Genomic DNA, 27797 nt, shown 5'->3' with positions numbered 1-27797 from the left:
TAATTGTATGCTTTGTGAATATGGAGATCGAGTGAAGTTTCAGCATTGGTACTTTCCAATCCTTTTCTGATACATTGATTAAGAGAATTTTTTCCCATTGTCCTCTTGGATCTTTGAAAGGGAGGGACTGGAAAATAATTTTATATATTTGCAGAGATGGTGTCTAAGTCCTTGAAATTGAGCAATATTTTTTCCAGCATGGATGAGGGTGCAAGATGAGGAAAATCAGCCAGGTTCTGTTTAACAAAGTTCCTAATTTGAAGATAGTGAAAGAAATGTATAGCTGGAAAGATAAATTTGGAATGTAATTGTTCATAGGATGCAAAAATGTTGTCTATATAAAGATCTCTAAGCAAGTTTATCCCAGATTTTTTCCAGATATTAAAAACTGCATATGTTTGAGAGGGTTGAAAGAGGTTGTTCTCTTGCAGAGGTGCCACAGCTTATCCATCAAAAATGCTTTCTACAAAGTACATTGGTTCCATATACTGAGTGAGTGAAGCACAATTGGGTTATTAGTATATTGCCGATAACTTGCATTTATTGGGGCACAAAGCAGGGAATATAAAAAGTACTGCAGGATTTTACTTCTATTGCGGACCAGGCCTATGTATGTTCATCTATTTGTGTCCAGGTTTTTTTATAGCTTGTATGTTTGCTGCCCAGAAATAAAACTGAAAGTTGGGTAGAGCCATGCCATCTTCTGCCTTAGGTCTTTGTAGGGTCACTCTTTGGATATGTGGATGTTTTGAGCTCCAAATAAATGAGGTTATTATTGAATCTAATTGCTTAAAAAATTATTTATTGATGTATATTGGAATGTTTTGAAATAAAAAAGACCAGGCTGTTTCTAGCAAGTTTGCATGCAGTTTGTGTGAGGAACCTGCAGATTTGGGTGCGACTGCTGATCCTAATGTGATGTGGGAGACTTTCCATGACAAGACTCTAAAGGTTGCTGAGGGTTGTGTTGGTGTTACTGGTGTGCCACAGGGCACCATGGATACCATCGAGAGGAGTCGCAGTGCACGGCTCAATGGCAACTCTGGTCTGTACCGGGAACTGAGAAAGATGGCTGTGAGGGCCCTGAGGGCAGATAAGAGGAATTTGTTAGAGGAATCTGTGAGCAAGTGACACACCATTTGTGGTCTAGCAACCCACGTCCTACTTACAGAGGAATCAAAGCATTACGCACATCCGAATCTGTTCCTTGGAGGGTTGCAGTCAGCTCAGCTGACAGAGCGGTCCTTACGGATGACACTGCAGTTGTGACTGCAGGCTGTCCTCCTGGCATTGCAAGCAATCTTTGCTTCCATTTGGGAGACTAGCATCATCCCAACTGACTGGAAAACGGTACTTCTTGTCCCTATCTGGAAAGGGAAGGGTGATCACCTGGATTGCAGCAACTACAGGGGGATAACACTGCTCTCGGTGCCGTATAAGGTCCTTGTCATCCTCAATAGGATCCATGATCACTTGCTCACCTACCAGTGACCGGAAGAGTCTGGTTTTACGCCTAAGAAATCTACCATCGACCGCTTTCTGGCACTGAGGATTCTCATGGAGCGCAAATGTGAATATCGGCAGAGATTTTTTGCAGCCTTTGTCGATTTTCGAAAAGCGTTCGACTCAGTTGACCGAGCTACCCTGTGGGACATCCTGTGGGTTCACGGGATCCCCTCGAGGTTACTGGATATCAAGATTGACCTGTACACTGGTACTGTGAGTGCTGTGCATAGTGGAGGCAGAATCTCTGTTTTTTTAGTAGATTCTGGGGTTCGTCAGAGGTGTGCTCTTGCTCCTACTCTGTACAATGCTTGTATGGACTGGGTGTTGGGCAAGGTTGTGGGGTCCAGCGGCTGTGGGGCATCTGTTGGTGAAGAAAGATTCACGGATCTTGACTTTGCTAACGATACTGTGATCTTCGCAGAGTCAATGGAGGCTCTGATTGGGGAGCTCAAGAGACTGAGCGGGGAGTCTGAGTGTCTGGGCTTGCGAGTGTCCTGGATAGAGTGTCGACCTTGTCAAGAGGCTTACCTTGGCAGTGATATTCATGTCTCTGGTGACTCTTTCTATGACGTCAGTAGACGGATTGGGAGAGCATGGGGGGTCATGAGGTCGCTGGAATGGAGTGTGTGGCGCTCCTGATATCTATGCAATAGGACGAAGGCCCAAGTCTTTAGAGTCCTGGTGCTTCCTGTCTTGCTGTGTGGTTGCAAAACATGGACACTATCCAGTGACCTGAGATGAAGAATGGACTCCTTTTGGTACTCTGTCTCTCCGGAAAATCCTTGGGTACTGTTGGTTTGACTTTGTGTCAAATGGGCGGTTGCTCATGGAGTCCCGAATGAGGCACATTACCTGCATTGTGAGAGAGCGTCAGTTACGGCACTACAGCCATGTGGCGCATTTCCCCGAGCATGATCCAGCTCGTAGGAGCCTCATTGTTGGAGACTGGGCCAAGGGGTCATCCACATAACACCTGGCTGCAGCAGATAGAGGGTAATTTCCGGAGGGCAGGATTGGACCACGTGTCTGCCTGGGGGGTTGCCAACTGGGATCCCAAGTTGTTTCGTTGTGTGGTGAGGGCGGGTGTACTTACTAGCTTAATCACTTGGGGGTAAAAGTTATCTGGGTGTGCTGATTTGTTAGATTTCAGCCAATATAATCTCATCAGTACCTCTCCCTCTATAGTTTCTAAATTACTAAGAACTTCCTTAGGAGTCACTGTTGCTTTTGAGAGGTTATTAATTTATTCACATGTGTAAACTTCAGAATCGTTCAAAGCATTTGCTAATCCATCCATCCATCCATTTTCTAACCCGCTGAATCCGAATACAGGGTCACGGGGGTCTGCTGGAGCCAATCCCAGCCAACACAGGGCACAAGGCAGGAACCAATCCAGGGCAGGGTGCCAACCCACCACAGGACACACACAAACACACCCACACACCAAGCACACACTAGGGCCAATTTAGAATCGCCAATCCACCTAACCTGCATGTCTTTGGATTGTGGGAGGAAACCGGAGCACCCGGAGGAAACCCACGCAGACACGGGAGAACATGCAAACTCCACGCAGGGAGGACCCGGGAAGCGAACCCAGGTCTCCTAACTGCGAGGCAGCAGCGCTACCACTGCGCCACCGTGCTGCCCTGCATTTGCTAATTCCCTATATAATATATATTCTAGCTAACCTTTACTGTTCCTAATACTTTTAACCTCCTCCTTGACTGTTCATTTACTAATAAATTATTTAAAAAAATATCTTTGGGACATATTTATTTTTTAACCATTGCTCTTCATCTTCATCTGGCTGCTCCCGTTAGGGGTCACCTCATCGGATCATCATTTTTCATCTCTTCCTGTCGTCTGCATCTTTTTCTCTTACACCCATCACCTGCATGTCCTCTCTAATGTGGACGAAGGTTTCAGACCAGACAGCAGGTGCGGTTATAAAGCAGCTTTATTTTTCAGAGTCACGGTGAGAAGAGTTTCAGAAAAGCAGACAATCAAATATACATGACAGCATCAGGGCTCTTCTGAACCCCGTCTGTTGGGTGGGGTCCAGTTTTTTTACACCTAGAATGCGTGATTTAATATCATTATAAAATGTAACAGTCAACACATTTATTATACACAAACCTTGAGCCCCTTTAACGTCCCTTGTAAAACTTGATTTCTTGGCACCTTTTGTTATGGCGTTCAGATGTAAGCTAAGGGAAAACGTGATAAGGCAGACTCATGTGTGGAATGCTCAGACCTTGAGTCCTTTGCACAAACATTTTTCTGTTTGCTAAAACAAAGCATGCTGTTACTTGGTTTTGTAAAGCTTACTTCTCAGACATGAATTAGTACAAGGGAACGAAGAGAACATTCGTCTCTTCGTTTTTTAGCAAACAAAATATATTTAATCAGGGAGAGTTGAGTAGGAAAGGGTAGGAGAGGGGGTGGAGTGGAGTGGGCGGAGGAGTGTGGGGTGGCTGTGCTGATCTGAAGCATTTTTCTTTGTGTAAAAGTAAGCCTTTGCCATAGAGGCAGTAAAATACTTGGATACAATGTATCTTATCAAGGAACAATACAGCAAGCTACAAGCAGGAGAACAATTAAAGCAACCGTAAGAGAGATGAAAACTGATTTAAGCCATTGGCCCCAGGACCCAAAAGTGGACATAAACCATTTGTCCCAAGGATTAGAAATGCCAGAATTAGTAGCTAGTTCATGTCAAATCAGCTAAAGCACGGGTGATTGATCCATCAGGAGCTGTATTATTAGGGATATAGGTACAGCATGCATCACCAAACATAGCACAAACGCCTCCTTTCTCAGCCAAGAGCATATCTAAAGCCAATCGATTTTGCCAGGTCATGAGGGATGTTTTATCAAGTTGCTCATGGATACCTTCAACAGCTTTTAGTAAAATTTAAGACTCTGTTGATTGTAATAGAGATAATTAATCCAATCTACATTTTTGTTTATAGTAACCTGAGGAAAAATAGACTCAAATTCGGCAGCAACTTGGTCCCTTGCCTTGAACTTATCAGGGACTCCACGAGGGACTCGAATGGAATCAAAATACACCCCAGGGCCATGTAGGGAAAACTGGGAAGGGTCCACAGAATGGGTTGACATGTCGGCCAAACATGGTCGACACATGGAAGGCAGTTAAAGGGAAAAGTCGGAAAGGCATAACAAATTGTATTAAAGCAGAAGTGCCAGTCCAGTCAGGTGGAAGGATGTCAAGCAATTTAGACCTATGGCACATCCACCAAATATCAGTATTCTGAGTAATCAGAAAAATTGATAATTTGGAAGCTAAAGAGGAAGAATTAATCGGAAAAGTTTGGAAACAAAAGAGGATGGGATATTACCAACATTTGTGCCACGAGAGGAAGTGAGGTTTCTAAAAAAACAGGTATAAATACCTTCATCAGGCTGGAATATCGGGGGAGTCATGGGAAGAGTAGGGGGAAAAAGAAGGGAAAGTGTAATGTAATTAGAGTCGATTGGAATAGAGGAAGAGATAAAAAGGGCAAGTAGGCAAGGAAGGCCAGTAGGATCAGATATGTTAGAAAGAGGAAAAGGGACAGTGGCCAAATGTGGCCTAGCTATAGCACATGCATAGCAATCAGATTGATTCACTTGTCTAGCCGAATATAATACCCATTGCAGCCAACGGTTCTGATCCCCATACCCAATTTCAATCGAAAAAGTGGAAGAAGAGGTGGAAATATTCATGACCTTGACAGGGGGCGGGTTTGGACCAGGGGTAGGAGAGAGAGGTGTGTGTGTGTGGGGAAATGGGAGGTGTTATTAACAGGGTTCTCAACCTTAATTTGAAATCTCCCTAGAGGATCTATTCCAGATACACATGCCCCTAAAATATAGGTTCCTGAATCATGTAAAGAAGGGTTCTTCAGAGTAATGATCAAAGGTTACAATGGTATTCGCACATTCATGAGGGGCATGTCCTTTTATAATAGAAAACGATATTTCAGACCATACTTCTGGGCCTTATAGGGTTGATAAACCCCAGTCATCAGTTCCAGTATTAGCCAAAACCCAGTCCCACATGTCACAGTTACTTCGAATCCAGAGTTTGTAACAGTTACACACACATATTTGTCAGACCAGTTCCACTGGATTTGTCGATCAGTCCCACAGTCAATAATAGAACAGAAATCCACCTGAACTGATGTGGTGATTCCGAAAGGAAAAGTCAAGGTGACCAGAGCAGTCGACAAGGGGATGGAAAGACATAGTAGGACCACAATCAAGGGTGCCATCTTTTGCAATGTGAGATGTGAATCCAAGCAGGCAGTCCCTCAACTTTAACAGCATGTGGTGTCTACAGCAGAACTTGGAACGGTCCTCTCCACCGAGGGTGATGCCAATGTTTCCTTCGAGTATCTCTAGCCAGAATCCAGGTTCCTAATGGAATCGGGGAGTCCTTTGATGGAGGACTAGTTCTCCAGGCCTGATTCACCTGCTCGTGGACTTCCTTCAGAGAAGCTCGGAGACCTGTAAGACTGGAAAGAAGATCATTGTCCACAGTATGCAGTGTAACATTACCTATGACCATGCCGACTGGCATGGGCCGTCCGGTCAGAATTTCGAATGGCACAGCCCTAACTGCCATGTGTTCTTCCCCTTAATCCCATCAAGGCCAGAGGCAGAGCATCAGGCCAAGTTAAATTTGTTTGCTCACAGATTTTAGCCAATTTAGATTGCAAGGTACCATTGCATCGTTCCACAATACCTCCACTCTGGGGGTGGTATTTGCAATAATGATACACCTTTATCTGGAGCCAGGTGGTTCAAATTTGTGCCATTATCAGTTTGTAATTTCTGCGGTATGCCCCATCTTGGAATGATTTCCTTTATCAAAGCTTTTGCCACAGGTTTGGCATCTGCATGTTTGGAAGGGAAAGCTTCCACCCATCGGGAGAACACATCAACAATTACTAAACAGTATCGGTACCCTTTGATGGTGTTAATTCAATGAAGTCCATTTGAAGGTGTTTGAATGGACCCATTAGGTTAGGTGTAACGGGACTTACCTGGGTGCCCTTTCCTACATTAAACTTTTGACATAATGCACAGCACCTGCAGAACTGCTCTGCATATGTAGAGAAACCTACAGCTTCCCAATGTTTTTCAACATCTTGAACCATGGTGTTCTTTCCAGCATGGTCTAAGCCATGGGCGATTTTTTCCATACCTGGGAAAGAAGCTTTTGGGAGGAAAGGTTTGTTAGTTTGCTTATGGGTCCAGACTCCATCAGAGAGGGACCCTTCTTTGGACCATTTTCTCTTTTCTGTGTCTGTGGCTGCACTCTGTAAAGAAATAATTTGATTATCAGTGTCCTGGTCATTTCTCTGTTGGAATAAAAGATTGGTGTGTTATTATACGCAGCCCGTTTAGCAAAATGATCAGCTAATTGTTTCCTTTGCTGACAGGATCCTGTTTTCCTGTGTGAGCTTGACATTTAATGATCGCTAGCTTTGATGGTTTCATTATGGCCTCTAAGAGGGATTCTTTTAGTTTTTGATGCTGAATGGGCTTGCCAGTACTGGTCTTGAATCCCCTGAGTTTCCATAATGCCCCATGATCATGGCAGACTCCAAAAGCATATCTAGAATCAGTATAGATAGTTACAATTTTTCCCTCTGACAACTGACAAGCTCAGGTGAGAGCTATCAACTCAGCTGCCTGCGCTTAAACTTGAAGAAATTTGGTTGTTTCCTGTAGGTCTGGTCTAGGTTTTATAACCTTAGTTATTTATATAATGACAATTGGTAGAAAAGTAGCTGGATTTAAGGTGGAGCACCTTTCTATGGTAACATTTGACAACGTACAGAGTACATTTTAATAGTGTATTGCCCTAGCAGTAATGAGATGTGATGTTTTAACCTGTACTAAAATGGAGTGTACGGTGTGAGGCACTTTTACCACTAGGGGGCTCATGAGCACATATCTGTACTGGCTAGCACTGCCTCTGTTGTGGCTGCTACAGCTCTGAGACAGGTTGGATGTCCCACAGCCACTGGATCCAATTTTTTCTCGAAAAATAGGCTAAGCCTTTGTTTTTTCTCCATGGAATTGTGTAAGAACTGCATTCATATATTCCCCCTTTTCGTCCACGAACAGAGTGAATGGACGAGATAGTCAACAGTCCCAACGCATGCGCAAACAGTAGGGCACTTTTTTTTTTTTAAGTCACATAGAGCCTTCTCAGCTTGATCATTGCATGCCACCTGACCAGAAAGGGGGAGATCAGGCGTGATCGCTAAAGGTTGCAAAAGCTGTGCTCTTTCAGTGAAGTTTAAAAGCCATTGCCGACAGTATCCTAGAATGCCTAATACAGACATAACCAGATCTTAAACAAAAACGCCATGAACCGTCAGCCTTTTAAACAGGTAAAACGGGGAAGTTGACTGGAGAGTGTTTAATTTGAGTGATCGCTCCACGTTTCACGAGATCGGAATGTACGGCGGAGATGCCAGCCTCTGCTGCTGGAGATAGAGGATACTAGGCGCGATGCGGGCGGAAGGATGATTTTTGGGTAAATCACCAGTGGCTCACAGTGTGCTATCCTTCCATAATCATTTTTCCCCTGGGACCACAGTGCATCGGGAAGTGAGGAAAGCCAAGAGGGAGAGGTGGTTTGCAATGAAAAAGCAGAAAGGGAAGGACGGCACAATGCACGATATACTAAAAATCATTTTGAAGCACAACTTTAGTTATCAAATGATCTGAGGTATCAAAAATACCCAGAACAACGTGCAGCCAGTCCGTCCTATCAAAACATTGTTACACCCAATCCCCAATTTCAACTCAGTGAACGGTGCTAGAATTGGCTAAAGAAAAACATGGGGAACCGAACCTCCGAAATAGAAAACGCTTTGGGAATATGTGAAGTGCACTGACAGCAGCAGCTGTGTTTGCATGAGAAAAAAATGCAAGGGATATGAAGGGTCTCTGGGCTATTACCTGACGAGAGAAAAGATTCTAACCAAGGTGTGTCCACTTCAGCAGGGAAGTACTGGACACTGCAGTGGAGGGTGTTGGGGACTTGCAAATGGGGAAAAGAACATAAAGGAAAAGAGTGTAGGGCTTTAAGGAGAATGGTGTGTGAGGAGATGTTCAGGGTCCAAGCTGCAGAGGAGGGCTTAGTGTGGGGGGAGGTTTGGCACAGGAATTTAGGAATAGAATAGTAAAACCCTCATTCGGTTAGAGAAATAGAGAGGGAGAGCTTAGTTATCAGATCCCTTCCTAACAGATTAACAGGGCAGAGCTGATTTAGTAAAAAAAAAACGGTGCATCAAAGTGGAACCACTAAAATGAAGCTGAAACCCGAAGAGGTTTAGACACCAGCAAAACATGTGGTTGTCCAGAAGCAGTAAGTACAGTCAGTGTATCGTTCGAGGCAGACCAGAAAAGCAGTTTCAGTGACATTCACCAGCAAAGTCAATAAAGGATCTGTGTCTGAATGGCAAGTGAGCAAAGGCAACCGAAGAGAGTGGCTGGGGGTCCCTGTAAAAGGAGTATCCTCAGGTTCAGGTAAGGAAGGCGGGGGAGGAAGCTGATGTGGGCAATTGCGGCAGAAGTGTCCCATCGTAACAGGCAAGATGTAAGTGCTTAATCTGAGGGGAGAGGCGGCTGAGCAGATGAAGAATTCGGATTAGGAAGTAAAAATCCACAACCTCTCCCCAGCTTCGCCCCTGGCAGCTGAAATAAGGTATCAGTTGGTGCCCTTTTTATATTTTGCAGCTATTGCAGTTTTCACGGGTTCCCATTGGGCAAGGAAAGGACCCTCATTATTTTGTCCACGAGGTAATGCCTCATTCCACTGCCACTGTTCTCCATTATGCTGCCCATGATTGACAGTAGCCCAAGTAGTGCCCATCTTTCTGCGTAGCACCTGGGTCCACTCAGCCGCACTGGGTTATATATGTTGTCTAGTTGCCGCACCTGTTTCACAAACTTCAACCCACCGATTACCTTAAGATCAGGCAATTCGGACACTACGTCTTTCAGCTCTTGAATATCTCAGTTATGATGTATCATTACAGTAGTGGGGTTAGCATTTCCTGGGGGTTGTGTGGGATCGTGTCGGGGGTTAGAGACCTCAATTAAAGGGCATGAAGATGTGGGTGCTAAAGGTTTAGGGGACTTATCTCTGAGGGTTTTGCTTCTAGTATGTTGTGAAATGGAGGGTTTTTTGTGTGAGTTAAAAGAGCCTCCCATAGCCCCTAACAAGTGGCCATCAGTCTCACTATCCGGATGTGTAAGTGAGGAGGGGTCACACTGATATTGTTCATCAAAGAAATCATCAGTAACTTGGGCATCAGTAACCACAGGAGCCGTTGGGGCAATGATTGAATGTGGCCGTGGTACGGGTTGTGGGTAAAGTGTTGTGGAAGAGAGCACTGGATATAAAAGGTTTTTTTTTTAATCACTCCTACTCCTCCTTCCATCAGACTGGGGTCCCTTATCAGCCGACACTTTCTGTAAAGCTATAAGCAGCTCTTCTTTTTCCTTTCTATTCTTAAGTTCAGCAACTTAAAGCTCATTCCGTTTCTGTGCCGCTTCCAACGTACGGTCTTTAATAACCAATTCCCATCTGTCATAAATATCCATCCGATAAGGACCTCCATTACAACAACCCTGTGTATTTCTGCACAGTGTTTTTCTAATGTCCTATATCTCATTCATATCTCCGGATCCTTCCACTACACCATCTACAGTACCTGCACTGTCCTTATTCTACTTTCTACGTGCCTTTTTTTTAATTTAATCCTGTCTTCTTTTCAATGAGCTTTCTAGGGGACCCGCCTTTCGATCCCGGCAGCGCACTAAGAGCCAGGCGATCCCCCGAAAACAATCCTTCTAACGTTAGGTTTTTAGGACTCTTGGGGGACTGTTTGACTGGCTTGCTAATTCTTTTTGCCCATAGTAAGCGGCAGGATCTCAGCAGAAAGTAACTCAGCCCTCGATAAACCCCGTTCCACCCGCCGTCTGCTCCTATCCCCGGATTACAGCTTCAGGTGACTTCGTGTCCGTTTATTCGCATCAGCAGAATCCTACATCAATACGCCCGTGGAGTCCGGGATATAGAGGTTTTCACCCCAATCCCTTCATCAGATGGTTTGTATGTTTCAATCTGCCAGGGTATTGTCTCCGTCACCCTAGCAACCCGTTGAAACAAGAGTATGTATGACCAGACAGCGGATTAAAAACTCGACCTCCCGTTTATTTAGACACACATTCTCTAAATACGCCCTTTCACCCCCACTCCTCAAATTATAGAAGCGTGCCACTAGCCTCTTTCTAATCCACTTCACAGGAAAGACTAGCTAACATTCACACTGTGCCGTTTTCCGTAGGGTCCCAAGTCACCTTCCGTGAGTCCTTAGAACCCACCTATGGGTCTGATACAGTATGCTCTATTATTCTTTATTTTGCATATGCTTTTATTCTTTTTCTTTCTATATTCGTATTACTTCTAGCACACCAGTCAAACTCAAATAACAGGAATCCCCCGATCTACTCACCGTGACTCCATCCACCTGCATGGAAATGCCCGTCAAGTCGTGCCTCGTATTGGCTAGGAGGAGGTCAGGGACTCCCCACGCAGGAAACGCCCAAGGCAGGTCAATCCTACATCTACCGAAGCTGGACCCGATCCGGCCGGAATCGGCTCCACCACGGTCCTCTGGACGATCCTGCACGAGGAGCCGTCTGCCGTCTCCTGCCCCATTTTGGGCGCCAAAACTGTGGACGAAGGTTTCAGACCAGACAGTAGGTGCGGTTATAAAGCAGCTTTATTTTTCAGAGTCACGGTGAGAAGAGTTTCAGAAAAGCAGACAATCAAATATACATGACAGCATCAGGGCTCTTCTGAACCCCGTCTGTTGGGTGGGGTCCAGTTTTATACCCCTAGAATGCGTGATTTAATATCATTATAAAATGTAACAGTCAACACATTTATTATACACAAACCTTGAGCCCCTTTAACGTCCCTTGTAAAACTTGATTTCATGGCTCCTTTTGTTATGGCGTTCAGATGTAAGCTAAGGGAAAACGTGATAAGGCAGACTCATGTGTGGAATGCTCAGACCTTGAGTCCTTTGCACAAACATTTTTCTCTTTGCTAAAACAAAGCATGCTGTTACTTGGTTTCGTAAAGCTTACTTCTCAGACATGAATTAGTACAAGGGAACGAAGAGAACATTTGTCTTCCACACTAACCACATCCATAAACCTTCTCTTAGGCCTTACTTCTTTTTCTCTTGATTGGCAGATCTATCCTTAGCATCCTTTTCCCATCATACCCAGGATCTCTCCTCTGCACATGTCCAAACCAAAGCAATCTCGCCTCTCTAGCTTTGTCTCCAAACCGTCCAACCCGAGCTGACCCTCTAATGTCCTCATTTCTAATCCTGTTCATCCTCATCACACCCAATGCAAATCTTAGCAACTTTAACTCTGCCACCTGCAGCTCTGTCTCCTGCCTTCTGGTCAGTGCCACTGTCTCCAACCCATATAACATAGTAGGTCTCACTACTGTCCTGTACACTTCTCCTTTCACTCTTGCTGATACCTGTCTGTCACAAATTACTCCTGACACTCTTCTCCTCCCATTCACCCTGCTTGCACTCTCTTTTTCACCTCTCTTCCACAATCCCCATTACTCTGTGCTGTTAATCCCAAGTATTTAAACTCATCCTCCTTCGTTAACTCTACTCCTTGCATCCTCACCATTCCACTGACCTCCCTCTCATTCACACGGATGTATTCTGTCTTCTTCCTACTGACCATTACTCTTCATTCTAGAGCATATCTCCACCTCTCCAGGGTCTCCTCAACCTGCTCCCTACTCTCACTATAGACCACAATGTCATCAGCAAACATCATAGTCCACGGGGACTCCTGTCTAATCTCGTCTGTCAACCTGTCCATCACCATTGCAAATAAGAAACGGCTCAGAGCCAATCCCTGATGTAATCCCACTTCCACCTTGAATGCATCCATCACTCCTACCGCATACCTCACCACTGTCACACTTCCCTTGTACATATCCTGTACAACTCTTACATACTTCTCTCCTGCTCCTGACTTCTTCATAAAATTCTACAGCTCCTCTCAACACACCCTGTCATATGCTTTCTCCAGGTCCACAAAGACGCAATGCAACTCCTTCTGGCCTTCTCTATACTTCTACATCAACATCCTTAGAGCAAACATTGCATCTGTGGTGCTGTTTCTTGGAATGAAACCATACTGCTGCTCACTAATCATTACCTCACTTCTTAACCTAGCTTCCACTACTCTTTCCCATAACTTCATGGTGTGGCTCATCATTTTTATCCCCCTGAGGTTACTACAGTCCTGCACATCACCCTTATTCTTAAATATCTGCACCAGTACACGTCTTATCCACTCCTCAGGCATTCTCTCACTTTCCAAGATTGCATTAAACAATCTGGTTAAAAACACCACTGCGATCTCTCGTAAACACCTCCATGCTTCCACAGGTATTTCATCTGGACCAATGGCCTTCCATTCTTCATTCTATACATAGCTGTCCTTACTTCCTCTTTGCTAATTCATTGATCTTCCTGATTCACTATCTTCACCTTATCCAACCTTCTCTCTCTCTCATTCTCTTCCTTCATCAGCTGTTTAAAGTACTCTTTCCATCTGCTCAACACAATCTCCTCACTTGTTAGTACGCTTCCATCTTTATCCTTTATCACCCTAACCTGCTGCACATCCTTCCCAGTACACTTCCATCTTTATCCTTTATCACCCTAACCTGCTGCACATCCTTCCCAGCTAGGTCCCACTGTCTAACCATTCAGAACAGGGCTTTTTCTCCCTTCTTAGTTTCCAACCTGTCATACAACTCATCATACGTCTTTTCTTTAGCCTTTGCCTCCTCTCTCCTCACCTTAAACCTTATCTCCTTGTACTCTTGTCTACTTTCTGCATCTCTCTGATGATCCCACTTCTCCTTTGCAAACCTTTTCCTCAGTATACTCTCCTGTATTTCTACCACCATGTTTCCTTTTTCTTCTTCCTCTTTCCAGATGTTACGCCCAGCACCCTTCTTGCTGTCACCCCTATTTCTTGCTGTAGTTGCTCAGCTATCTGGTAACTCTTCACTGCTGCCTAGTGCCTGTCTTACTTCGTCCCTGAACTCAACCTTGCAGTCTTCCTTTTTCAACGTCCACCATTTGATCCTTGGCTCTCCCCTCACTCTCCTTCTTGATCTTCTTTATTTTCCTACAGAACACCATCCTATGCTGCCTAACTACACTTTCCCCTGCCACCATTTTGTAGTCTTCAGTCTCCTTCAGATTGACCCCTTCTGTATAGGATATAATCTACCTGTGTGCATCTTCCTCCACTCTTGTACATCACCCTATGTTCCTCTCTCTTCTTAAAATACGTATTCACCACAGCCATGCCCATTCTTTTCTCAAAATCCACTATAATCTGACCTTCTTCATTCCTCCCCTTGACACCATGCATACCATCACTGTTCTGTTCACCAAAATTTCCAATCACCATTCTCTCTCCCTTGGGTACACTGTCCATCATTTCATCCAACTCACTCCAGAAATCTTATTTCTCATCCATTGCACACCCAACTTGCGGAGCATATGCATTAACAACATTCACCATCACACCTTCAATTTCCAGCTTCATAATCATCACTCTGTCTGACACTCTTTTCACCACCAAAACACTCTTGACATACTGTTCCTTCAGGATAAAACCTACCCCATTTCTCCACCCATCCACACCATGATAAAACAATTTGAATCCTCTGATCCACCACACCTTACTCCCCTTCTATTTAGTCTCTTGCACGCACAATATGTCAACCTGCCATCACCTCAGCTAACTCTCTCCCCTTACCAGTTATACTGCCAACATTCAAAGTTCCTACCCTTAGTTCCACTTTCTTTACCTTCCTCCTCTCCTCCTGCCTTCGGAGACATTTCCCCCTTTTTCTTCTCCTTCTTCGGCCAACAGTACCCCAATTTCCACCAACACCCTGTGGGGTAACAGTGCTTGAGATGGCCATTGTTGATCCAGGCCTCAACCAATCCAGTATGGAAATGCGTGTTCTCTGCATATGGATCAGGCAAAATTTTACACCGGATGCACTTCCTGACGTAACCCTCCCCATTTAGCCAGGCTTCGGACCGGCACAAATAAACGCACTGGTTTGTGTATCCCCTGTGGCTGGGTTTGCTTTTATGCTCTCATATAACTTATGAGTAGAGTTGTTATTGGTCTTATACACTTAGTTTAGCTCCTTTATTTACCCACCACAGAGTTCTCCTAAATTTCTTATTACCTCCAAATTTTGGAATAAAGTTTTCCTACATTACATATAACACACTTTAAACCTGCTTCAAATCTTCTCAACTATCTTCACATTTATGCTATGATAAGGTAAGTTTTTTTAATAAAATGACCATCATGCCACGGTACCAATGCCATTAAGTACGTATTGTTCATTGCACCATTTGTCAGGCTTATTGATCCTGTTGCTGTGGAGGGAACAGGCATTAGTGTACAATGTCAGTCATTGCCATAGAAGGGTATTTGCTTTTTACTTATCTGAACTTTTAAAAAAGGTAAGAATTCTTGGATTCTTGAATTATTAAAGTAAAATTTTAATATCATTTTTTAAACTCAACTTCTGCTTACCTTCAACTTAGTTTTATGCATTGTCACTAAAATCTTGACACCAGACCAGCTAGTCACCAGATAGTTGACAGTTTGTCTTGTGCTTTGCTTTATATCTATTCAGGCCAGGTCAGGTTGAGGAGCATGCACTGGTATAGCGAGTTACCACCCCCACCACACCACTAATCAACTTGGGACACCCATTGGCAATCCCCCAGGTAGATACATGGTCCATTCCCACTCCCAGGAAATGGTCATCTATCTGCCAGGTGTTACATGAGTGTCCCCCTGGCCTGGTCCAGCTGCTTAGGTCCTCTGTAAGATGGATCACCCTCTGGCAATTGCGCTACATTGCTATAGTGCTGTAATTGACGGTCCCTGACAATGCAGATAATGTGCCTCATTTGGGACTACATGAGCAACTGCTCATTCAACACAAAGTCAAAGAGATACAGTACCAAAGGAGTCCAGTCTTTGTATCAGGTCACTAAATAGCATCCCATCTATGTCTCAAAGCAATATGCCAAAACAAGAAGCACCAAGACTCTAAAGACTTGGACCTTCTCCTTTTGCACAGATATTGGGAGCACTACATACCCCTTTCCAGCAACCTCATGATCCCCCATGCTCCTCCAATGCATCTACTGACATCATAGGAAGTGTCACAAGAGATATGACAGTCACTGCGAGGTAAGCAAACTTCTCAACGAGGTTGCCACTCTTTCCGCAGATAGACACACTGCTGACAGCTGTACCCTAGAGCTCATTAAAGGCCTGGATCTTGTTTTTTCTCCAGGACACTCGCAAGCCCAGACACTCAGATTCCTCATTTGGTCTCTTGGGATCTTAGGATGTCCCACAGGGCAGCTCAATAAAATGAGTTAAATTCTTTATGAAAATCGACAAAGGCTGTTGCTTGGAAAAATATCTCCCCAGAGCAATATATTTTTTCTTTCTTCAGGCAGACAAATCTGATCACTAGTGCTGTGAGACAGCAGAACTAATCATTCCTACACAAAAACTACTACACATAGTTAAAAACAAAATAGTTTAAATAAAATCTCAAATACCAATAACATATTAAAAACCCAGTTGAGCACAAAACACCCTATATTATATACATATCCATATCACTGATGCAGAGATTATGACCTGCATTTAAAAATAAAGCATTTAAGATGAGGTTAATGGGCTTGCAAGAAAGAACAGCAGCTGCCTTTTGGAGAAGCCATTGCTGTTTCTCAAATCCTAATAAATCTAATATCTTTATCATGATCATTATACAGGAGACATTGTGAAGGAGTTTTCTTATATTTGAGTTACAGGTAAATTTGTTCCTTTGACAAAGCTAAAATACCATTTATTATCTTGTTATTAGTTGGAAAGCCTCTTCAATAAGTAAATATCCTATCTAACAGTGAACAACTATCTTAAAATAATGTACAGGAATTTATCAAATAATTCAGACCCATTTTTGACTCTGCTGAGAGAACACTTTTGGAACAAAATTAACACAGGAAAATTATTCCATTGGAGAATATGTCATTAATTTCAAAATACTTTCATCAGATACCAGTTATACAGTATTTTGAATATCTTAGTTTCTGTGTTGTATAATGGTTTATCAGAAGAATTCAAAGAAGAGGTGGTTAGTTGTAATATAAATGAAACCAAATATTATTTGAAGGAAGCAATTACCATCAGATTTGAGCAAAGGGTTTTAAAAAGAAATCAGTCAGGAAAAGGAACAGTAACAAAGGGTGGTAGGTTAACTTTAACTTTACTTACAGTAAATGTTAAAGGTGTCACAACAAAGCAACACATTTTTTTATTTTTGTTTTTTTGTGTGGCCATTTGAAATCTAGCTGCCTAAATATGCCCATAAAACTGATAAGCTCAGTTTTCAGACCTCATTGTAAAAGGAGTTTATATTTACCAAATACCTTGGAAAAATTTGTTTTGAGAATTTTGTGGACAATGAGCTGGTGTTAACTTTGTTATTGTATCCAGTGTGTTAAGTTTGGTTTTAAAATTAAAAGCTGTTGATGTTGGTCTTATTGCAATGAGTTTGATAGAAATAGTTGGTGTCAGCAGTGCTCTGCATACAGAATATACTTAATTTCCTGTAGTTGATTCAAGAAGTTATTCTAGGTTATCATTTTTTTTCAGCATCTATTGACTAAAGAGTAAAATAGAATTAAATAAACAAAGTCCTAATTAATTTGAGGACAGTATTCACACTGTGAAAAATATGTAATTTTTAGAAGTTTATAGTCACAGCTCTGTCTCTCTCTCTGTTATTATGAATTTGCAGACTATTTACATTAACTGGACCTGGAATTATAGTTATTTCTGAGTGAAGGGTGAATCCTTAAAAGTTACAAAGAGTTTTTGGATTGGCCTGTTCCAAATTCAGTTAAGTAACTTCAGAGATGTATTGCTTTTGCTTATCACTATGGAAAGTGGTCTGTGGTCTCTTCATAACCTCTTCGACTAATAAATCCAAAGTATTGTTCTGATGGACTAATGAGGCACAATTCGAATGTACTTGTTTTGAATGATTTTACAGCACTTAGATAGTTCACCTTTATCTGAAGTAGAATGTAATGCATCTAGTGCAGGGCTATGGGAAGTTTACAGTTACTATAAGTGTTGCCAGTTTCCCAACAGAACAAATGCTAAATGACAAGCTTGATTATCATTTCCCATAGACCTAAAGAAAGCAATGGCAAAGCCAGCCTTTTGTCAAAACAGTATGAACGAAGAGGAATTAAGTTCTCTCTTGAGGCAGTCATCCCTGCTGAGAAACTTACTGCAGTTCTTCATGTTAGCTGGGAAGTTTACATACAGTAGAAGACCTGGTATTAAATACAGATAAAACCAATCTAAATTTCACAAATTCCAGAAATTGTATTTTTCATGCTTTTGATTTCAGTATATCTAGGAATTCAAAAATAAAGAAACAGCTTCAAGACATTTGTTTTGTCTAGTTTTTAATTTAGACCTAAAACACTACTTTAAAGCATGGATAAGTTTTAAGATGCTTTATCAATCACTTAAACTGAGTAACTATGTGTATTGACAGCTAGGATTAGGCAAATCTACTGTCTAGTCATAACTTTGTATATAAATAATATCAAGAAAATATGGATTAGAATACACAAGACCTTGGAGAAATCTGGAACTACAATGAAAATGTTTACTGATATTTATCATTGACCACAATATTGTGGCAGTGTAAAGGTTGAGCAGTCCAACATTAATAAATTGATTTGTCCTGCTCTCTATAAATCTGCTCTCCTTGTTCATTTTGTTGCATATTACACTTTTCATGGGTCTCATTTAAAGCCAGTCTGTATTCCTCCACACAGATGTGTCCACTTCTTTATAACTAATCACACTCTAGATTGTCCCGACTAAATCATCTAAACTGGTCATCACCTGTCCCAGTATTGACCAGCTTTATATACACGTATTTTTTGATGAGTTCCTCTATATTTGCAGGTTTATACTACTATCAGGGTCATCCAAAGCAGTCACTTCAGCTGAAACAGTGAAATTAATAAAAACAAGGCATTCAGATGTATACATAGATAGTAAAATCTGCTGTCACCTTCACAATCAGAAATTCCATATTATGTATTCTAATTTTGTAGCATTATATGGGAAACCAGAGTCAAATTGGCACTAGTAAGACTTATTTCACATCATGAATAAGGCAAACAATTCACTGACAGCTTTCATGATTGCATTGAGTTGATGAGAAATGTTAACATTTGATTACTGTTACTTTATTTCTGTTTTGATTTTTTGATTTTCTGCTGTTTGTACCTCAGACAAGTTTAAAGGTTTATAGGGTCATGAGGATGATGATAACATCATTGTAGAACATCTTGGATTTTGGGCACTGTGGTGCTATGTGTCACTAGTGACCATGGTGATGTCTGCATAATGATGTCATGACAGTAATATTAGTTAAGACTAAACTTCATTCTTCATCATAGCCTAAACTTGGGCTGCTGCTTTACTTTTGGTTTCAGATTTAGACCTCTTGTAAGTAGGCCTGGCATTGTCAAAATTACTGTTCTTGTTTTGCCCTTTAACTGCCTTCTCCTCCCTCTAGTAACTATACTAACCATTTTGGCCCACTTTTATAGAAAGATCAAATTGGTTCACAACACTCATTCAAGCATCAGTCACAAACTTGAAGCTATACAGGGGTTGGATATTCCAACAAGACAATGACCCAAAACACAATTCAGATCTACAAAGACACTCATGCAGAGGCAGAAGTACAATGTTCTGGAATGGCAGTCACTACAATACAATACAATACAGTTTATTTTTATATAGCCCAAAATCACACAGGAAGTGCCGCAATGGGCTTTAACAGGCCCTGCCTTTTGACAGCCCCCCAGCCTTGACTCTCTGAGAAGACAAGGAAAAACTCCCAATAAAACCTTGTAGGAAAATGGAAGAAACCTCGGAAAGGCAGTTTAAAGAGAGACCCCTTTCCAGGTAGGTTGGGCGTGCAGTGGGTGTCAAAAGTAGGGGGTCAATACAATACAATATACAGAACAGAACAATTCCTTAAGACAGCATAATAATAAAAATTTTAGAGGTACGGTTTAACAGTAGATGATATGACATAATTAGGTTTGGATATTTTTAGAGTCCTGGAGACTTCATCCATCTAGCTGCCTCCCCATTTGGCCATGCCACGGCTGAAACGTTGCTCCGATGAAAGGACCCCTCTTTCCCATGATTCCTGTGATCCTCCATCAGGGATGACTTTACCATAGGCAGGCAAACAACTTGGCAGGTGGGCCGTGGCACCAATTGCCACATTTGGGTACCGAGAAAAGAAACAGAATAGGTGAGGGTTAGTATTCAAATATAATTATCATGTTACTTATGTTATAGTGCTAATGACTAACAACAGAGATGCAGTATGTACAGTTAATCAGCAGCTCTAGTCAGGATATGCTAAACTGAAGTAGTGAGTCTTCAGCCGGGATTTAAAGGCTGAGACTGAAGGGGCATCTCTTATGGAAGCAGGAAGACCATTCCACAGTTTAGGGGCCCTGTAACTAAAAGCTCGACCTCCCACTGTTATTTTATTAATCCTTGGAATCCTAAGCAGACCGGCATCTTGAGATCTTAATGTGCTCAGGTTTGTAAGTCATGATAAGTTCAGACAAGTAAGCGGACCTTGGCCATTTAATGCTTTATATGTTAAAAGGAGGATTTTGAAATCTGCCCTAAACTTAACTGGGAGCCAGTGTAAAGATTTAAGAACTGGAGTTATGTGTTCATATTTTCTTGTTCTTGTAATAATTCTTGCAGCGGCATTTTGGATTAACTGGAGGCTGTATAGAGAACAGTTTGAACAGCCAGTGAACACCGCATTGCAGTAGTCAATCCTACTAGAGATAAATGCATGAATTAATTTCTCACAAAAAAGTTTATTTAGAAAGCGCCTTAATTTCCTAACATTTTTAAGATGGAAAAACATGTTTTGGACGACTTTGTAATATGCTTTAAATGACATGCTAGAGTCAAAGATAACTCCTAGATTGCGGGCTGATTCAGTAAAATTAATTGGGATTCCAACTGAGTTAAATGACGACAAAATATTGCTGTGATCAGCGTCATTCCCTCCAACAATTAACATCTCTGTTTTATCTGTATTTAAAGACAAGTAGTTCTCATTCATCCATTCCTTTAATTCACTAACACAACTAATTAAAGACAACATCGGAGAAACTTCATTTGATTTAAATGAAAGGTATAACTGGGTGTCATCTGCATACGAAGTGAAAATTAACATTATGTTTCCTAATGAGAGATCCCAGTGGAAGCATGTAAAGTGAAAACAGTAAAGGTCCCAGTACTGAGCCCGGGACACCATATTGAACTTCTGTGTATAATGATGGAGTACTGTCTGCACATTTCTGTACATACTGGAATCGATTTGATAAATAAGAACTGAACCAAGCGAGCACGGGGCCTGTAAGCCCAACATCGTTTTCTAGCCTGTGCAGTAAAATAGAATGGTCAATGGTGTCAAATGCTGCACTTAAGTCCAACAACATAATTACAGTGGAATTTCCTTCATCAGAGGATATCAGAATGTCATTTACAACCCGTGTTAGTGCCGTTTCTGTACTATGACCAGTGCGAAAGCCAGACTGGAATTTCTCAAATAAATTGTAATGCGTAAGGTGTGACTGAAGCTGACTGGCAACTACTTTTTCTAGTATTTTAGAGAGAAATGATAAATTTGAAACAGGCCTATAGTTATTTAGTATGTGTGGGTCTAGGTCTGACTTTTTAAGTAAAGGTTTAATGACTGACACTTTTAGTGCATCAGGTACGGTGCCATGCAGTAATGAACTATTGATAACGGTTAGAATAGGCTGCAAGAACATCCATTGCACTTATTACTAGTTTTGTTGGCACTGGATCTAGGGAACAAGTAGTGGGCTTCATTTTAGTAATTAAAGTTAAGACTTCCTGTCACTGTCACCTGACTTGAATATCATCAAACATCTATGGGATTATTTGAAGCAGGTTGTCCATGCTCGATAGCCATCAACTTAAACTGAAATGGAGAGATTTTGTATGGAAGAATGGTCAAAAATACCTCCATTTAGAATCCAGACACTCATCAAAGGCTAAAGGAGGCGTCTAGAGGCTGTTATATTTGCAAAACGAGGCTCAAGTAAGTATTTGTGCAATATTTCTGTTGGGGTGCCCAAATTTATGCACCTGTCTAATTTTGTTATGATGCATATTGCATATTTTCTGTTAATCCAATAAATGTAATGTCACTGCTGAAACACTACTGTTTCCATAAGGCATGTCATATATTAAAAGGAAGTTGATACTTTGAAAGTTAATCCAATGATGAACAAAAATCCAAAGAATTAAGAGGGTTTCCCAAACTTTTTAATATGACTGTATATTCTGCTTTCACTGTTCTTATTCCTACTCCACAAGCAGACCCCAACCATCTTCACAAATCCCTTTAAGACATTTTTTTGTGGTTTTAAGTAACTCCTCCCAGAAGCCACTAGTGAATCTATGTTTTACTAAGCGGTGGCTTAGTTGTGGGTGGTGTACCTGACACCAGAGTCTTTAACACTACTATCCAGGGAGTCTTTCTTCAAGCTGAACAGCATGTTTAACACCCAAAAACCTACTGCCTTACATCACATTGATTGCTTGCTTAACCTGCTTGTTTTAGCTTAGTGCACCTCATCCTCTGCCCAATCAAAGTAGCATTAAATGGGTTTTCCTGTTCCCTCTGCACAAGAGTCATTTTCCCACAAACAGGATGTTTGATGATAAAGTGAGTTCACTGACATTGTAATCTCTGAATTGTGAAGTGGTCAAGTCAGCAAGTCACAGGTGTCTTCACCATGTGAAAAAGGAGCACATCAACCGTCTATAGCCATCCAAGTCTTAAGCCATTTCCTTTGTGTTCTATATGTGTACATTTATGGGAGCACTTTTATACAAGTGTTCTATTGGAACAGCTCACTATATTTACAGTTAAATTACAATTTCCATAATTTTCTACCTCTAGCTTTTTATCTTTTGTCTTTTTTTAAGTGATGAAGCCTCTGCCTAGTTTATTTTCAGATTCAAGTTCAGCCCTTCATTGCTTTATAATTGTATCGACAAGTCTCATTATTTGCCAGTTTTGGCCAGCATCCATACCACATGCACTTCAGAACAGGAATTTAAGCATGTTCACATCCAGTCAGTACGTGGGTGAGAGATCATCCAGGAAAAGCCTGGGATGCTGCTGGAAGAGGTGTTGGTGAGGCCAGCAAGGGGTGCTTAACTCGTGGTCTGAATGTGGATGCCAATGACTCCAACCAATGACAAGGACACTTTCCTGCAAAATTGGTGCCATCCTTCAGATGAGATGTAAAACCAAGGCACTGACTCTTTGTTGTCATTATAGATCCCTGGGCATTTTTCGTAAAGAGTAGTGTGTATCCCGAACTTCAAAATGAACTGCTTAACACAACGTAGTCATCCTTGCCCCGTAACCATCTCCTGTCTCTAATTGGCTAACTATCCCTGACCATAACCGCCGCCAGGATTTAATTCAGGGGGGTGCACATGGGCGCCGGCAGGGGGGTGCAAGTAGGTGCACGTGCAATTCCTGCAACAACCTGCAGTATTGAAAGATCTTTTAGCACATTACGCGCCAAAACTTGGAACCGATCTACAATGAGTGACGATAGATTAAGTGGATTATGTATGCTTAGTGTACACAAAAAAAGAATAAATAATTGTCCAAAATTTATCGACAAAGTTGTAGACAAGTTTGGACAACAAAAAAGAAGGCTTGAAATGCTCTTTTAGAAACAAAGTGAATGATTGTTTATGTATAGTTGTAAAATGTAAACGTCTAATTGTAATTTAAAATTTAAAATAAAACTATTTTTCGCGTTTTTCTTATTATTGAAAGATTTATTTTTTTTCTCCATTTCCTTTTTTTTCAAAAGCTAGGGGGGTGCACGTGCACCTACTTGCACCCCCCTGCCGGTGCCCATGTCCCTGACCCTTTAACCACCTAACAGCTAATGTGTGGTGAGCGTACTGGTGCAAAATGACTCGATGCAACACACTTGTGGTGGTTCACCCACTAAGTAAAGCTCTTTAAGTAGTGAAAAAGCACTTTACAAACGTAAATTATTAAAATTAATAATAATAATTACTATTACTTAATTTCTGTTTGTGGCACTTTGGTCATTGCAGCATAGTTAGGTTTACTCACAAACAAAACTTGTGTAAAGGAAGGTAAACCGCTATCTTAGCATTTTTGTGACAACCCTGCTTCATATGTCAGCCACAATTTCCTCTGGATGGGTTTTCCCTCCCAATTGTTAACTCCACAACAGGACTCACATTCATTGTCACCCTCCTAGCCTGCAAAAACTGTGAACTGCATATTCTGTTTCCTTTACCAATTTTAACATCTTGAGGAGCTTGCATGATGAGAATCCAAGGGCAGTCCATTTGTACTCCCCTTAGTACTTAGGCTGGGTCATATAATATAACATATGATAACCATGGGATGCGCTATTCCCTAAACCCTACTTTTAGTTTCCAGATTTCGTCAGAAGTTCAGTATGTAGTGTTTTCCTCCATTTCCGAATTTAATGCTGGGAGCACTTGCTGTAGCTTCACAAAGGGCTCGTTTATACTTTACACTCAGAACACGTATGCGCATGCATCATGGCTGCCATGCATTTCCACCTTTCATTTGACGCATCCTCTGAACATGTCCTCAGAAATTAACTCGATGCATGCACGAGTTGCAGTACCAGCAAAAAGTCGGGGGGCACAGTGTGATAAAAGTTGGAATGTGACGTCAGAGTCTCTCTACATGTGACAGAAAGTCGCTATGAAGATCTTACAGGATAGATGTGTGTGCTTCGATGTCTGATGAATGGTTCGATGTGGTGAAGCAAAATGCCGACATAGAGATGCATTCGTGGTGCTTTTTTATTTAAGCATTGCATATTCCCCATCGTAATGAGACGATACATTTTAAGTCTCACATATCATCTTGTGTGCCATCTTTTTTCTTGCAACTTCACAACAGCAACATAATGTACAGCCACAGAGAAAAAAAATTAAGGACATGGTGAAAAGGCGTATTTTGTGATTAAAGTGGAAATTTCGATTTTAATCTCGAAATGTCCACTTTAAACTCGTAGTTTACTTTATCATTAAAGCAGACCGTCGTAAACGTCATCCAAGTTTTTAATCGCAACAAGCTTCTGGGACTTCCTCCTGACCTGACAGCAGCGGCAATACATCACCACACGGAACACATTAAATGTATGATATTCCAACTCTCTGCACATTTAGAATACTTAGATTTACAGTATACTTGATATCACTGTCATGATGAAATGCATTAAAGTATCCATCCATCCATCCATTTTCTAACCCGCTGAATCTGAATACAGGGTCACGGGGGTCTGCTGGAGCCAATCACAGCCAACACAGAGCACAAGGCAGGAACCAATCCCGGGCAGGGTGCCAACCCACCGCAAGTACATTAAAGTATGTATGTTACATTTTACAGATAAATTGTTAATTTTGTTTAAATATTGAATACTGTTAATAAGTACACAAATGGGGGTGACACAGTGGCGGAGCGGTAGCACTGCTGTCTCGCAGGTAGTCATGTTGCTGGTATTCCCTGTCTGGAGTTTGTATGTTTTCCTGCTGGGCTTCCACAGTGTGCTCCAGTTTCCTTCCAAAAATATGCAGTTTTGGTGACACTAAAATAACGCTAGTGTATGTGAGTGCTTGTATTCACCTTGCAATGAGCTGATATCCTGTCTAAGAATCATTTCTTCCTCATACCCAATGCTACCTGGAATGGGCACATCCCTGGATTGATGGATTTAATCATTAAACATCTTTTTCAGAGATATTGCGGCAAGGTGTCATCGAAATTTAATGGGTGTTCCAAGCAATTCACAACACAACGAAGCTGAACCTGTTCTCACCGTGGTAATATCTTGCACTGCCACCTGGTGGCTTCTTCCAGATTTACGTAAAGTACATGCGCAAGTTGTGGTAGATAGGGGGCGCTCTCGCTCCCTTGAACCCCTGTCCACGACTCCAAACACCAGGTAAAAGTCCTCAAATTGACTTTATTAAATCTCGACAGTGCACAAAGCACCCTCTCCTCCACAATACTCATTCAAATAATCACAAATAATAAATCAATCCTCCACTCCCAGATGTGTTGCCACACTTCCACCCAGCTCAGCTCGCCGTCTGGGAGCTCTTACAGTCCTTTTATATCTCCTGACCCGGAAGTGTTCCTAATCCCCATTCCATGTGACTCTCATTCTCTTCCGGGTCAGGTACAAGTTCTTTTCTTCACCCCGGAAGCACGTCATTCCTCTTGTCCACGTGTGCTTCCGGGGCGTAGGGAAAATATCTATTATTCCTCCATACAGCGTCCCCTAGAGGCCCCCATGGCATCCAGCAGGGCTGTGCATAAAAACTCCATTGTCCATGATGCCCTGCTGGTCTTCTGGGGACCTCCATGCTGCAAGGACGGCCCCACCTGGCGGCTTGGGGGTATTGGCCGGGATAAACGGCCGGCCATCCTCCACAAAGTATAAAGAATAAAGCGCTTGCATAGCAGGAGCGTCCACTGCAGCATGCATTGCATCATGTGAAGTATAAACCCGGCCTAGAGGCTTGTAATGTTTTCTAACCAGGTTCATCATTCAGACTTATGTGAACCACTCTATAGTTAGAGATCTGGTTAAGCCTATTAACAGCTGTTTTAACAGCCTTGTCATTCTTCCTAACAGCCATACACCCCCATGAGTTCTTGTTCTTCAACCTGCTTTTCGTCATTTTATCCACTAATCATCCAAAATTTGTTGCCAAATGTCTCCGAACCCATAGCCTTTCTCAATGTCTCTTGTGGCAGCCTTCTGTAATGGTCACTGTTGCACTTTATTGTACATTAGACATGCATTTAGCACTTCCCTGACTGCTGCCCTCTTTCTCTTTAAAGTACTCCAATGTTTTCTGCACTTCTAGTAAACCCTTAGCAAACCAGGACGACCAGGCTCAGATCTGCCCATTTGTATTTTCACAGACCTTAGTCTCGATGCATGAGTTCCTGCCATCTCATTTACTAGGAAACTGTCCAACTCTCAGTGTAAACTATCCCAAGAAATTTAGAATTTTATATCAATTCCAAATCTACTGTTCTTAACTCTGCCCATTGACTGGGACTTCTGTGATGCACAATTAACTCTTTAGGAGGGAATAAAGTGATTGCTCTCCACTGTCAACTCTTTCCTTTAATAATTAGAACCAGTTAATAACACTGAGAGGTTAATCCTTTTATAGGGTAATTCTGTTAATGTTGCTGGTGTGGAGGTTTACTGATGAGACTTCCTAAATTACTGTTCCAGCCACTGTCCTACATGAAGTCCTGAATACTTTGCCTTCCAATTGATCTCTTCTCCTTCTTTTGGCTATTCCTGTTAGGGGGTTGCCACAGCGGATCATCTTCCTCCATATCATCCTGTCCTCTGCATCTTGTTCTGTTACACCCATCACCTCAAGTCCTCACTCACCACATCAATAAACATTCGCTTAAGCCTTCCTCTTTTCCTTACCCCTGGCAGCTCTAATCTTAGCATCTTTCTCCCAATATACTCAGCATCTCTCCTCTGCACATGTTCAAACCAGTGCAATCTCACCTCTCTGACTTTGTCTCTCAAACATCCAACTTGAGCTGAACCTCTAATGTACTCATTTCTAATCCTATCCATCCTTGTCACACCCAATGCAAATCTTAGCATCTTTAACTCTGCCACCTCAAGCTCTTTCTCCTGCTTTCTAGTCAGTGCCACCGTCTCCAGCCCATATAACATAATTGGTCTCACTACTGCCCTGTAGACCTTCCTTTTCATTCTTGTTGATACCTGTCTGTCACAAATTACACCTGACACTCTTCTCCACCCATTCCACCCTGCCTGCACTCTCTTTTTCACCTCTCTTCCACAATCCCCTTT

Source organism: Polypterus senegalus, chromosome 2, assembly GCF_016835505.1.
Source record: "Polypterus senegalus isolate Bchr_013 chromosome 2, ASM1683550v1, whole genome shotgun sequence".
Lineage (NCBI taxonomy): Eukaryota > Metazoa > Chordata > Cladistia > Polypteriformes > Polypteridae > Polypterus > Polypterus senegalus.
The sequence above is the reverse complement of the archived record's forward strand: the minus strand, read 5'-3'. Positions refer to the sequence as shown.